This window comes from Ambystoma mexicanum, chromosome 1q (genome assembly GCF_040938575.1).
Source record: "Ambystoma mexicanum isolate Mex_15411 chromosome 1q, UKY_AmexF1_1, whole genome shotgun sequence".
Classification (NCBI taxonomy): domain Eukaryota; kingdom Metazoa; phylum Chordata; class Amphibia; order Caudata; family Ambystomatidae; genus Ambystoma; species Ambystoma mexicanum.
Window position 1 is genome coordinate 138,407,930 of NC_090922.1, and position 15,395 is coordinate 138,423,324.

Here is a 15,395-nt window from a genome sequence, read left to right on the forward strand (position 1 = left end):
TGCCTCAAATTCTAGGATGCTTATAACCTTAAACCGCTTCGTAGCCAGTCCGATCTTAGTCTCTAGGTTCTACTCGGTCTCTCCTCCCTGCGACCTTATAGCACCAATTGCAGGGTCTTGATTGTAGGCTTTTGTTGGGTAATGTCAGCATGCAATCACAGAAAACCTAGCTCAGCTGTTTAGGTTCTTACGTAAAATGGAGCCCAGTATATGCAGGGAGATGTATATGCAGGGAGATGTATGGGATAACATGCACTTGCCCTACACACTCTCTGACCCAAGTGGGCTCCTTTATAGTGTCACAGAACTTAAAGTTAGAGTGCAATACTCCCGAGTATGGGATGGGTCCGTTTTACTGCTTTCTATACAAGACTACCCTCCCCCTCCACGCCCCCCCTCCTGGCCCCCACACGATGCAAGAGAAATTCGAAATGCAGATTTGGAGAACGCTACTGGATCCGTGGCAGGTGCGTTAACCACTTTGGGGGAAAACTGCTTGCAGCATAAATTCCTCCTGAAACCCTTGAGCCAACTTAATTGATTGTGCCCCCTACTCCTGCAATGACCCCAAATGCCAACTCTACAACCATGTAGGAGCATGTTCTAATTACTAGACCCATCTGTGCCATCTAGTTTTAGATGCACCAGGGTCAAAACTATGACCCTTGCCAATGTTTGCTTTAACAAGTTCCAGGACCCTTTCCCAAGCGGACCTGTGAAGTGACCGGACCTGCGCTGCTGCTGCGGCGAGGGGAGACCCGCCTGTAACATCTTATGCCAGCTGACTGGTTGGGTGGTGTGCTTTTAATACCCGAGTTGTGACAGTGCCCGTGAAACGGCGTCAGGGCAGAGGAAGAGTTCACAACAAGCTCATGCCACTAAAACCTACAGCAATCTACTACTTTGAAAGTGACCTCTCTCTCTCTCTCTCTCCCTCCCTCCCTCCCTCCCTCTCTCTCTCTCTCTCTCTCTCCACCTGTCTCTTTCTGCCCCCTCTCTCTGCCCCCTCTCTCTGCCCGCTCTCCCTCCCCCTCTCTGCCTCTCTCTCTCCCCCTCTCCCTCTGTTCCTCTCTCTGCCCCTCTCTCTCTGCCCCTCTCTCTCTCTCTCTGCCTCTCTGCCTTTCACTCTCTCCATACCTCTCTCCCATCCTCCCCCTCGTTGCCTCTTTCTGTCCCTTCTTTCTTGCCCCTCTCTCTGCCTCTTTCTCTCTCTGCCCCCCCTCTCTTTCTCGATCACCATCTTAACTTCCTTTTTTTATGGTCTTCATTGCATTTTTTCTTTTTTCACTTTTCCTTGCCCGGGTGTATTGCTCTAATCTAATCAAGTACTGTCCCCACATACTGGTATGCGTCCCTTAGGACCATCTCGCTAATTAGGCGAAGACACTGTTGGTTGCAGAATATTCCCACGTGACATAGTTGACCTGGTTCTCAATATGAAGCTGGGCTACGTCACCTTCTTTTCCAAGTTGTGAAGAAGGCTGTTTTTCATTTGAAGGTGGTCAAGGTTTTGGTCTCTCTCGTTCTCTCTCGTTCTCTCTCTTTCTCTCTTTCTCTCCTTTTCTCTTTCTCCCTATCTCTTTCTCTCTTTGTCTTTTTCTCTTTCTCTCTTTGTCTCGTTCACTCTCCCTTGGAAAACTGAGGCCACGATAACAATTAGTAGGGTTGCAGAGACCAGCTGTGCATTTCTATAGGGAAATGTAGTTGGAAGTCGATCAGACTTCCCAAGCACAGGTCTAGAACATCTGTGGCTTGAGGATGTGATAACCTTCTGGAAATAAAAGCCAGCCCCTAAAAGATATGGCAAAGTTTCCATTCCTGCAGGCAGGAGTAAATGGTGTTTGCAAAGGAACAATTCTTGGCTGTTCACCGCGTTCCTAAATTTGGCAAGGATACTCTGTTTCACAGCATACCAGCCTTGAAAATAATTTGGTAGATTGTAGAGAAGGTGATTGCACTACTGGAAACCATTCAAAGGCTGTATATAAGCTTCCAAAACGGTACCACTCAATTCTGGGCAGTTGGAACCAGAAATCTCATGTAATGTATCGGATTCAGTGCGCCGTTCTACTGGTTGCAAGCGCGAGTCATTTCTAGGTGAATGCCCTCACAGCCTCTTACAGGCAGTGCACTGCGCGTCCAAGGTGGAAGAGTACCGTCCTCTATCGAGGAGAGAGGGCTTTCATCAAGAAGGGTGAAATATTAGCGGAATTAGTATCCCGCGAGGGCGAATCAGAATGAAAGGATCATTCTGATTGGCACTCCTCGGGGCATTACCCGGCCGGTAATCCCTGGATTCCATGCCTTTGTTCCCGGCGGGGGGTTGGGGGCGTGGCAGCCCCTCGGCCAATGAGGAGGCCTGAAGCGCAGCCCTCCCCGCTCCGAGCCTCCATACGGCTGGATGCTGCCTTTGTCCCCCGCCAGGGATTCGCTCGGGCCCATAACTATGGGCCCCGGGGCATTTCCTGAGTCGCTAATGCCCCCGCCACTCGGGGCGTTTTGCTTAATTACAGATGGAATCCTTGGCATTAAATGCAGTTGTTGCAGAAAGTGGATAGTATTTTAAATGTGTCCAGAGTTTTGGTGGATCACACCAAAGAGTACACTTGTTATGCTTTCTTAAGCAAACTTTGCTTAAAGGCGAGCTTTGGGAGCACCTCGAGGAAGGCCTGTCATGGATCGGATGTGCGTTTTTTGGGCTCTCCTTATCAGTTCTACATAAAAAAAGAAAACTCCTATATAAAATTGGTTCTTGGAATAAGATGACCACCATACTGTGTCATCAGTTTCCCACTATACACAGTACAGGTCCGATGCTTGACAAACCTTTTGTTTCCCGAAATGTGTACAATTGGCTAACTTAATTTGAAGATATTGCACTGAAGGTCGGATTCTAATGGTTTGTCAAACGAAAGCCCAGACCTGGCAATCCGGTCGCCCAGTGACCAGGTGTCATTGGGCCAAGCGAGGCTTGCGGGCCTTCAAGTGGAGCCTTACTGGCGATTCTTGGGACTGCGTCTCCTTAGGCTACAATTGACCGGTGAAGGTGTGCGGTTTGCTTGCGTTAGATAGTATATCTGTAAAGTTATTCTTCCTTTCGGTTCTTGCATGATAATCCGCTGTGTGTGGACCCCTGTTTGTTGCCATCATTCTATCTGTGTGATGCATTGAGGATGGTACTTTGTTTTTCAGGACATTGTGCGTGTGCTGAACAAGACCTGACCACCTCTTCCAATAGAATAACGTGTGCGTACAGGAAGAAAATAAAACCTTGCCAGCCCATCAAAACTACACAAACAAGAGGAAAGTGTGTTCTTGTCCTGTAATTATATGAAATCCTTTCAAAAACATCTTTATATACCTAAGTAGACTTCTAAAAATCAAAGTCTACACCCGTTGTCCATGCTAATATTTAAGTTACACTCATTCCAAACAAAGCATTTCCCCAACACAGAGCCCAAAACAATAGAAACTGAGCCTCAACTCGACTACATTACTATTTTGCAACACGCACTTCCTATCTATAGCATTAATGTTGGCTACGCGGGATGTGAAGTAGTACGAGCTGAGCTCTAACTTCTATTGTGGTGAAGTTTCCTTCTAGTGGGGACATTCTCTACTACGACAGAGCCTTTGTTCCTTCAAATTTAAATTCCCAACATTTGTGGACTTCACGTTTTGATTCATTGGGACGGGGGGGGGTTTCAAAAATAATGTTGCTATTCACAAAATTTGTTGAAGTCACCTTTTGTACAATGGGTCTGTGGGGACTCCTGCTGTGAGAATATACCACCAGAATTGGGCCTACTTTGGCCCTCTGAGGGATGCCCCACCCTAGTGAGGAGGACCTGGGAAATCTAGAAGGGTACAATATTTCCCCAAAAAAGGAAAGTCCTCAAACCCCTTGTCGAGCTACTAGCATACTTTTAAACAATATCTGTGATTCTGAAAGACACCAACTGGGTCTGTGAGCTCAGCCCGGTTCTCACACCGGACCTGGGAGTCGCTTACGGTTGATGACTTGAGGGCTAACGCTGATCCATGATTCTGGTCTGCAAGGCTACCAGTAGCCCATTGGCCCTCAATGGTTGAAGGCAGCCACTGGACCTGGCTGCAGCCTATTCCCAGTGACCACTTCTGGTGGCTTAGTGTAGGATTTTGCATGGCAGAGTTGCCAATGGCCTAAGCCATAGACTGTGGCAATGGGCCTGCAGATGCACAATGGGATCAAGCAGCGAATGGGGTGCGTCTTACAGTACGTTTAGGACGGCTTGCGGGTACCTGAGACTCAGCTGAAAGACCTACGGCTCAGTGACCAATGGACATGACCACACCCCTTGCACAGTGGGCCTGTAGGGTGGTACTGGGGTGACCGCAAAGCACCAATGGCCTTGCTCCAGGCAAAGCTGCCTCTAGGCATGGGCGCTGGGCAATTTCTTGAATTTCTGTGAAGAGGCACTTTAAAGGTGTAGAATCGGCTGTTTCCACCCATTTCCTAAAACCCCATTATCTTATTTTTCCGATTTGTCATACATCTGCATAGAACAGTAAACGAACATATGCTTCGCTTTGTCACACGCAGTTGCCATGTTTGAGCAGTTACAAAGATGCTAATTGTATGACATTTCTGGGTGTTGCTCATGGTCCTGAACAATTGAGAAAAGGAACCAGAATTACGAGTCTACATTGATGATACAAATAGGGACCCTTAAACCTAATGGTTTAACTGGGGGATGAGGAATTGTAGGTCTTCCTGAATTGAGCTGTATTAATTACGTGGCTTTGATTTTTCTTCTTCTTGATTTGATTGGCACTTTTCCAATTTGAATGTTTTTAATGCACTTTAAGATGTTGAATATCTAAGGATTCTTGTTTAACTTGAAAGTCTATAAAGGAAACATTTTGCATTTAGACCCGTGAGCTAATAAGGCTGTGATTGTGGTTTATTCAAATGAATTGCTATCGTTCAACCTTGTTAAAATGTTTACACTGGCATTTTAGCTTCGAAAATGTATTTGAAGATGATCAAAGTAGTCCTCGCTATGAAAATCGAATTTGACATACATTTGGTACATATTGTCTGACATGTAGTCTGTATATTGTCTTTCAGATATGTTCTCTATATCTAAGTGACCATTCCAAGATGGTGTTGATTTTCAGCAATTTTCAGTATGCATTATAATTAAGTCACATGACTAGTGCACTAAACAGGAAGTGACTAGCTTGAATGTTTGTTAGAACTATGAAGCGAATTAAAACAACATTGCATCAGGCTGAGGCAGGCCGGGGCAAGGACGGAAATAGCGGCCATTTCTGACCATCCCGGGTGAATTTTTCTTTTTCTATCCACCGATTACTTGTACAGGTTGACCAGTTGGATTGTGGTTTTAATTTGTATCTAATAAATGATGCACTAGCTTTATAGCACTTTATCGACGAGTGCCAGGGTGATTTTGTTTGTTTCTTCGTGACCATAAAGCTTGTACTATTCAAGCTATATGGTATTTGAAATTGTTTGTGTACATCGCAGAGCATTTACCCGAGCCCGGAGGCACCAACTACCAAGAAGTGAGCGCCTTTAAAGGTTTTTTGGAAAGTCGTATTTATAGTGCATGGGTGTGACTCCATCTAGTATGTACATTGAGCTACAAGATAGCCCCTTTATAGTTGGGGGTTACATCCAAACTCTGATCCATAAAGGTGCTTCCCGTGCCAATGTACATTTAACATGTACAAAATCCCTTTTTTGCTAGGTTTTATGCAATTGGTGCAGGCTAGGCACGGGAGTTGAGCGGGTGAATTGGTACAATTTTGCGTCATAAACCAAGGTGGAAGTTTAATGTAAATCATTGGTACGCCCGAATAAGTAGTTCATTTTATTTATCAAATGCGTACCTTTAAAGGCTCACGAAGAGCGTTTTCAATTCCCCGTGCCAAGTTTAGAATCCGCCCGGCTCAGAAGATCAAGCACTGCTCATTTCCTCAAGTCAAGGCTTGGCTGAGACACAAATGCGGTGTCTGGAGCTGTGCACCCTGTAGCTGCTTAACTTCACAGACACTTTTCTTTTGTTAACAGCACTGCAAGGCTAACCCCTACTTAGGCCCAAGACACATTGTAATGGTCCATTTTTATTAAATTGAAGTGACTGCAGCCGGATCATTAGTAGCAGCTTCACAGTGTATTCAGTTTAAGGCAGGGGTCCGGACTTGCCCAAAGTGTTGAATTTCTGTTTTCCTTCATTAATGTCATCTATGCATGATTTATTAAGAGCAAAGGATGCAGTAATATCATAAATGACCATTAAAGTGTCACCCGTCATATTTAGATTTACTTCCTGTATTGTGCATGTAGGAACATTTCATTCTCATCTACGCGCATTGCAATTCAAATGTAATGGCAATCACAGTATGCATAGGCTAGGTTTGTCATTGTGTTTTAGTCTAAATGATAACTCGCAGATAATGTTAATAACCGTGTTGTAAATAAATGTGTGTCCAATTATATCTTGTTTAATTTGCATGCGCAGTTGGATCAAATATTTCTACTTATTAATATACTGTTAGCGTATTTATGTCTGGGATAAATCCAGTGGCAGTCATGAACTCATGCCAAATTGACCATGTCTTCCAGAGGAAGTGCACACGAGCCACTTATTAAGGATGCTTGGACCCCTGCACAGCTGCTCAAATTCCTTAAAGCCTCTTTATGTTAATCCGTATTGGACAGGTGCGCTTTTGAAATCTTTCTTTAATCACGGATGGTTTTTGATGTTGCGTAAACTGCAGCCTATTTAGAGCCCATAACTCTTGGGAACTATCTAAAATGCATAGATTTGCTCCAATAATTCACATAAGGTACATAATACCTGTGAACTAATGTTCATCTGTATGAATCCTAAGAAAAATAATACAAAAAACAGAACTAGGGTCTTGTGTGTTATGGACCAATTATTACTGCAGGCATTTTCTAGTCCAGCCCCCGAGCAACAAGAGCCAATGGTGTTGCAAACCAAAGGTTGTGGAATTCTGCCCTGCCCTCACTCCCGCCGCCACTCCACTCACTCATTTTTGGATGCCGCCAGAGTACCACTTGTTCCTTTTCTCATCTTCCACCACTGTTCATAAACCTACCCTCTGCAAAGGGCTTTGTTTGTTTATTATTTATACAGCGCGCCACACCCTATGGTATCCGAGCGCTTCACAAGACATCCTAGGATACAGAAGTACAAGTGGAAATTGGAAGTGGAAGTGGAAATTGATAGAGTAGAACGTCAAAAGGTAGTCGGAACATAGAAACGGACCAATTAAGTACAGTATTCACAAAACAACTCAGCGTGCACGGATACAGTTGTCAGTGAGAATGGCGATACCTACAAAGAGGTTTTCCACAGACATTGTCGTAGGTGACAGCAGGAGGCCGGTGGAATCTAGTTTATAGACTCAGGCAATGGAGGCAGTGGTGTCATTGGTGAGGAGCCATTTTTTGATGTTGGACCTGAAGCTATGGAGGTTTGGGTCAGTACCTAGGTTAAGTGGGAGGGCATTCCATGCCAGAGCTGCTTGTACCGGGAAGCTGGTACCTCCGGCTCTTTTTAAGTTGAAATGTGGCGAGATGATGCAGGAGTTAGTTGATCTAGTGGATCTGGTTGAAGTTTTTAGGGCAATTTTGTCTATCAAGTATTTAGGGGCAGCGTTATGAAGACATTCGTGGGAGATAGAGATAAGTTTAAAGTAGATTCTATCCTGGCTAGATAGCCATTTGTGGCTTCTTCTTGTTTCAGAGATGTGGCCCTTTCTAGGAATGCAAAATAATGCATTAAGAACCACCTTAGGCAACGTTTGAAGTTTGTTTAGCACTTGTTTGTTTGTTCCTGCATAGAGAGCATTGCAGTAGTCCAGATTAGAGCTCGTGCCAGGATCATGCGGCTATTGGTAGATCATTTTTACATGCATGAATACATTTGCAGGTATAGGCGGTAGCTGTCACAGTGGCGTTAGCCTGTTTCCTAAGGTTCAAGGCGGAATCGAGATGGAAGCCTAAGATTTTAGTTTCCTTGGCCGTAATAATCTGGTTACTGTCTATGTTGAACAAGGTGTATTTAGGGTTACATTTTTTGAGATAGATAGGGAAGCCTAGTATGCGAATTTCAGTCTTCTCGTCCTGCAGGCACAGGCTATGGGTGGCCATCCAGGCCTGAATGACGAGGTATATTTTGTTTTTAGTAGGTCGTTGTCAGTCGTAGTTGCCAGATAGCGGGGAAAAAGTATCTGGGTATCATCTGCGTATTTGTTGTAGATGACACCCAGACGGTCCAGGATGTCGAATAAAGGTTTGGAAAACACATTATATAATGTGGGGAAACGCAGGAGCCTTGTGGCACTCCGCAAGTGGTAGGGATGGGGTCGGCTGCATCTGATGGATAGAATACTCTCATCATTCTGTTATTTAAGAAGGATTTAATCCACGTTGCAGTCTTGGGGGAGAAGTTCAGTGCTGATGATAGATGCCCACAAAATATATTGTGGTCAACCAGATCGAAGGCAGCGGAGAGGTCTAGAAGCAGAATAAGTGTGCATTGTCTGTTGTCTTTTATTAGGTCTATTTGTGTTTTCAGATCTAGTAGCGCAGTTTCGGTTCCATGAAGGGGTCTAAAACCAGATTGTCTGAGCCCTAGGAGATTGTTAATCTCTAGGTAAATCTGGACTTTAGTGGCCTGTAATTAGTTAGGATGGTAGGGTCTAGACAAGGTTTTTTAAGCAGAGGTAGTACCCATGCGTCTTTCAGGTTGGTGGGAACCTGACAAGATCTAAAAGAGGCATTTATTAACCTGGTGATGAAACGAGTGAGTTCTCTTGCTGCATCTTTTAGGAGTTGAGCAGCGCAAATGCCGCCTTGACAGTGTGAGGGTTTCAGAGAGTTTATCATTTTTGCAACCTCTGTTGTAGTGACTTGGGCCAATTTGAATTCTGGTAGAGTGTTGTTAGGGATGGTGGTGTCCTGATTCTGAGCTGTGTCGAAGCCATTAATATTAAGTCGCTTGGAGGCAATTTACTTTTGGAGGGTAGTCATTTTATTGGCCAAGGCGTTTTGAAAGCCAGTGCACCACACTTTGTTTTTAGGGTGAGAGTCATCCGGGGCTATGGGCGATTCTACTTCCCTTAGGATTCCAAATAGTTCCTTGATGCTGGAGATGGCATTTTGGATCCTGTCGTTGGTTTCCTGTTTAGTTTTGATGATCTCTGCTTTGTAACGAGCAGAGATTTCTGTGACTCTATCTTTGTTCTCCTTAGAGGGTAAGTTTTTCCATGTGGCCTCACATTTCCTTTTTTCAGGGCTTTCAGTTGTGGTATATACCAGGTGTTGAGGTGGTCTTTTAGTGTACTCTTACGGAGTTTCAAAGGGACGATGGAGTTTAAGGCCATTGTCATGGTATTATTGAAGAGATCTATTAGTTCTTCAGGAGCTTCAGAGTTGTTAACGTTTAGTATTTGGATTAGTATAGAGGTTAATTTTTCAGCTGTAATGTTACGCTTGTTTCTAGTGAGTAGAGGAGGTGCCATAGCTTTGGCTATTGCTAGTACAGTAAATGGCTGAGAAATAGTCCCCCGGCCTTGTAGGGTTGCTCGAAGCCCTGTATTCTGCCAAACTTGTATTCCCCAAACCATAACCACCTTTTTATATGCCCCGTCTCAATCTAGGGGCAATTCAGTCACGCAGATAACCAGCAAAAATGTAAAGGTGATTTCGACATTTGGGTAGGCCCACACAACTACTGAAATGCACCCTTTGTGGCCCATTTTATTTCTAGCACCGTGCCCAGACACCGTGCCCAGAAAGTTCTGCCCCACTGCTGCAAAATAATGCCTGACACACTGGATCAGAACTAATGACCACCCAGCAGGGCATTAGCAATACTGACCACACTGGCACTAGGCAGGATGTGTTACATTCCCATGCTTTACCCAGGCATCCTTAGCTGGACAGCCCTAGCCCTCTCTCCCTGGCACTCGCCCACCTTCATCCACACCTGCTTTCCATCTCCCTCAGTACAATCCTAAAATACCGTCCACCACAGGCAGATCATCCCATTCCACTCACTCCCCTCCCCCTGCCACCCATGAAATGAATGGGAGTGGTGGGTGGGTTGGAATAGGAGGGGGTAAGAAAGAGGAAACGATGGAGAGAGGTCAGAGATGCGCTGAAATGGAGAAGAGGAAAATACAAGATTTAGAAAGCGAACAGCGGGCCTCCGCATGCATGTTATTGCATGTTGGTTTCCTCTGTAAGGCGTTTATATTCCTGTAGATTGATTTCACATGTTTGTAAGAAACGGGTGCATTCATGATGGGAGTATTTTAAGCAAGTAGACTGAAGTCAAAGGAATGGAAAAATCATCAGAGGAGTTTAGAATACGTGCATGAATTTTAGCCAATAGGAAGGTTAGTAGTGGTGTCCAAGTGCCTGCCCCGTGTGGAGTTTGCACATGGATGGGAGCTGTGAGGCAGTTTGGAGAGCGAGTGCAGGAGACTATGGGCCTCATTACACGGAAGGAGGTAAGGGTTAACTGTCACCGGTAATGCTACCGGTGACCGTTAACCCTTACCGCCTTACTACGAGGTCCCTTTGCGGGACCCGACCTTAACGGTTGGTGTAGACCAGCCGTTAAAGTAGGGACCCGCAAAGGGACCTTGGTGCTAATTAAGGTACCGCAATTTGTGGTACCGTAATAAGCGCCTTCCCCATTCCCATTATGCCCTACGGGGCAAAAATGGGAATGGGGAAGGAATATGGCGGCATGGGGAATTACCGCTCCGCCAACCTCGGATAGCACCATGGTTTAGCACCTACCGTGTAATGAGGCCCTATGTGTCCAGCTAGACCGAATTCTTGTCCTGGGGGTGGCTTCATTCTTATGGCAGAGATGCTGCTCGATGTATCTTGGAAATACTGTATGATAGCAGATGCGTGCGGTTGGGCGGTCTTGCCTTCATCTTTTTTCTATGAGCATGGAGTGATGCGTACCTGTGGTGTGGGTGGAAGTTGGGTTGGACTTCATAGTGTCTCTTCCACCCTATGTGTTCTTTTTCGGGCCTCTACCGGAGAGTTCCATGGAATTTCCACAAAATAAATTACTTCATAGTAATTTACTTTGTGGAAAGTATTTCCACTTTTTATTTCACGTTTTTCTTTTTAAATGGCCCCCCCGCCCCTTCACTACAACCCTACCCCAAGTCCCTGCCCCCCCTTTTACTCCTTAACCCACAAATGTATATAATTTGCAAGTAATGTCAAAGTAATTTACTTTGTGGAAACAATGGGAGACCCTGCTGGAGCATTGGAAGTGACGTGTAGCGGTGCACTCTTGACTGGTGGGTGGAGGACAAGTTGGTATGGGAGGACTCCCGGTATTAACTCTGCAGCCCAACATCGGGGCCTTCATTTTAGAGCTGCCTAGATGCCCCCCCTTGGCCATCGAGCCTGTGAACCCCTGCATTCCCGTCCTTTCCATTGTCCTGCAAAGCACTCCTGTGAGAACTCGCAGCACTTTGCAACCACTTCAACTCCTCTAAAGAAAATGAAGCAATGCAAGAAATGGAGGCTAAGATGCAAAACGGAGGAAGGAAAACGAGGTGACAGAGGCGTTGCCAGGGGGGGCTATAGCCCCAGGTCTTTTGGTTGTACACCCGGATAGAATCTCAGGGGCTACAATCAAAAGGCTAGCTAGCCCCGAGTCCCCATTAGCATAGCCCCGGGTCTTTTCCAGACCTAGCAACACCCCTGCGAGGAGATATGGGTGCTATACTGTCAAATTGATGACTTTGGAGCCAGACATCCGTGTTCTAATCCCGGCTTCCATATTTGACCAAAATTGTGTGATCTTGCTCAAATCTAAAACCCTATACTGCCCCATGTGACATACCCAGAATTCCCACATAGGGCCAGACACATACTATCTCGCCCACACTGGCTGCAGAGCCATAGATGCTCGCATGCACACATGCATGAACAGTTAGTCTCACAGGCAGTGCAGACAGGCAGGTGTAGACACATCCTTGCGCGAGAATGCCGCTACAAAGATGGTTTGGCATGCATATATACATACAGGCAAACACATACAATTGCATGTGAAGGCTGGTGTTCCTACCACCAGACATAAGCTCATATAGATGGAAGCATTCATAGACCTCCTCCTGTCCAGTTTCAAGTGAGGAGTTCTTGCCCGCTGCTATTTTTCTTTAATTCCAGTGCACTTAACATAAACTCCAGAAACACACGCCTGGGAGATGCTGCCCTCACCTGCAATGGAAGAACCTCAACCCTCTGCACTGTTCAACTTGCTGGAGAATTATTTAACCTCAAAATATCCCGTTTTCTCCCATCAAATCTTCCCAATGTTCCATCCAAATAATATTATATAGCACTTTCCATCAACAATTGGCACTTTCAGAACCCTGTCAAAAAAACAGGCCGGCAGAGATTTGAACTTGTGACCCGTAGGTCACAAACGCTTCTCAGCAGCAGGTACTGGAGTCACTGAGCTATACAAGAGACATCGCTACTGCTCTGTGCCCAAATGTTGGTGTGTTGCAGTGCGAATGTACTTGGCACAGAATGCAGGTACCCGAGGGTGAGGTATGTGTTGCGGTGTCTAGAAGGCTGCAAGCAGAGAAATGGGGGCAGGGGGGAGAGTGCAAGTGAGAGAAATGTAACTGAAATAAAAATGTGTGGGGCTCTTAGCAGAAAATGTTCCGGGAAGACCTATGCCTCAATCATAGCAAAGAAAAGTGCACATTGTGTGTTCCAAATCTCTGCTCCTTGAAAGTGTAATTCGCGTTCAGTCCCCAGACATTCCCAACCAAAAGCTGTGGTGTTCCCTGCAACCCTCATGTTCCTTCCTGCATATTCTTTATGGAATTTATTTTATTTATTTAATGAAAATTACAGAGAAACCATTCATTTTTGGCACAACCATGCTTACAAAACATTTCCACATTGATTTACAGAGCGGAGGACCAGTGTCCTTAACAGTGGTTGAGAGAATGTGGAAACAAGACCAGATGATGCAGGGGATGTATAAAGATGACCCCCGGACAAGGGCAATAGAGAAAGATATAGGAACAGGATAGTGGAGGAAGTGGGATGGTTTCGGATGAAGGAATGAGGGATAAGTGCTGAGGGGTTGTCCTAGAGAGGTAGGGGGGAGAGGAGAAAAGGGAGATGTGGTGGCGTAGAATGTTATGCAAGTGGTTCTTCAGAATCGAGGAGTTTGATTTCAAATACTTAGTGTTGGAGTAGTGCGGACAGGGAGAGCATTCCATAGTAAGGGAGTGAGGAGAGGAAGCGAGCGGAAACGAGAGAGAGTGTAACTGTCTCGAGAGGTGGCAAGGAGGTGATCTGAGGATGATCGCAGGGAGCGAGGGGGATAGGGAGTGAGATGGGTTGATGGGTAGGGTGGGGCAAGTATGTGTATAGTTTTTTAGATGATAATGAGTTTATACTTTACCCTCTGTCTCATAGATAACCAGCTTAACTGACGACGGGCTGGGCAGATGAAAGTGAAGTGGGGATGGTTGAAGATTGTAACATCAGCAAAGTTGATAAATCTGTTGTGATGTGAAAAAGCATAGTTGGGAAGGCCATAAAGTAGACTGACACAGTAATGAGATCGAGAGAACACTAACGGGGAGATTAGGTGCATATCGGTGTTGAATGGAAGACTGTATTATTTTTCTAATGTTGAGGAGATTGGGTATGGCCGCAGTGGCAGATTTGGAGAAGAAGAGTAAGAAGTTATGAGATGGGTCGAAGGTGACCCCAAGGTTGCAAGTAGAAGTAGAAGTAGTGTAGGGGAGGTAGTCTGGAAAGAAGAGAGGGAGAGGAAGAGTGAGCCTGTTTGAATGGGAAGTAGAGATCTGTATTCTTAGTGGACTTTAGCATAAGTGGGTGAGATGCCATCCAGTATTGAATGGCGGAGAGACAGTTGGAAATGTTTGAGCGTAGCTCGTCACATAGAGGGAAAGGAGATGATTTGGGTGTCATCAGCAAAAAGTTGATGGGAAAAGCCATAGGTGGTGACCAAGTGTCCCAAGAGCAGAGGTGTGAAGGGAAGTGGACCCAGGATTGACCCTTGGGGAACACCAACTATAAGAGGGTGAGTGGGGAGGTAAGGCTGTTCCAGGACACCTGAGGGCAAGATTTGAGCCAAACCACATGTAGGCCTTGTCTCTGATGCCTAGGAGAGATAGTGTTGCAAGATGGTCAGAACGGTTGACGGTATCAAAGGCAGCAGAAAGGTCAAGAAGAATAAGGAACAGTTAGCATGACTAGCAGAAGAGATGTACGAGCATAATCGGCAGAGTGCAGAGGTAAGAAGCCAGATTGAAAGGGATCGGGAGGGAGTGATATGTGTGTCAAGGAACTCAGTTGAAAACAACACATTCTAGGGTTTCTGAACAGTGAGGTAGAAGTGAGACCGGACGAAAGTTGGCCGGACAGTTGAGATCTAGGCCAGGTTCCTTAAGGATAGGGATGACAGAAGCCGACTTGTAGGATGATGGAAAAGTGGCACTGCTGAGAGTGCAGTTGAAGAATGAAGTAAGATATGGAGCACCACTTGAAGCTATGTGTTTCACTATGTGGGATAAGATGAGATGACCGTTAAAATGAGCACCTTTGTGCTGATGTATGCAGCATTCTTAGTTTAGGGGCACAGTGTAATGCTTAAAACATAGTGTGGCATGGTATCTTCTGCTTACAACACTGCAAGCATATTCTGCAAAAGCAATAAAATACTGGATTAAAGAAGTTTGTTTTTGTGTAATAAAAATAACATTTAAATAAATGGCATTTAGCCAGTCATCGCATGGCCAGAATGCTCATTCCAGAGTTATATATCCAGTGGAAAAGCAAAATATTTGTCAATTTTCTACGATAACGTTTTCCTCTCTGAGCTGTCTGTTCTGCTGGAAACGTTTCAATGAGGAAATTAAGCCTGTTCAATTTTCTGTCCCAGTGGATCCGTAGTTTTGGACTTTGGGTGTTGTGATGGTTAGAGTGTGAAGTCTCCTGGTCTGGAGGGGTATCCAGGCGTAGATGTGCATTCATGATTTCTCTGTGCATCACCACTCCTCATCTCGCAACTCCAGCTATTGGCTTCTTTTCCGCGGATTGAAGGAGGTCCTACGTCAGTGCTAATGTTTCCCTGGTCTCACCTGCCCTTAGGTGAGGTACTTTCACTTATCACCTTTGCAAAGTCTTTGAAATACTGGGGAGGCAGAAGAGCAGAGAGATCAAGTGCAGGGAATCATTGATCAGTGTTCTGCTGTCATTCACCAACAGCATTGAATCCGAGGTGGTCACACTAACAGGGTTTTTTTTTTTTTTTAAATTGGTT

At 45.3% G+C, this 15,395-nt stretch overlaps 1 protein-coding gene across 2 annotated transcripts in view; it reads left to right on the top strand.

Annotated features, from left to right (window-relative positions):
• The window catches only part of ATP2C2 (ATPase secretory pathway Ca2+ transporting 2), a 565,565-nt gene that overhangs the window by 164,392 nt on the left and 385,778 nt on the right, over window positions 1-15,395 (top strand). The window lies entirely within an intron of this gene.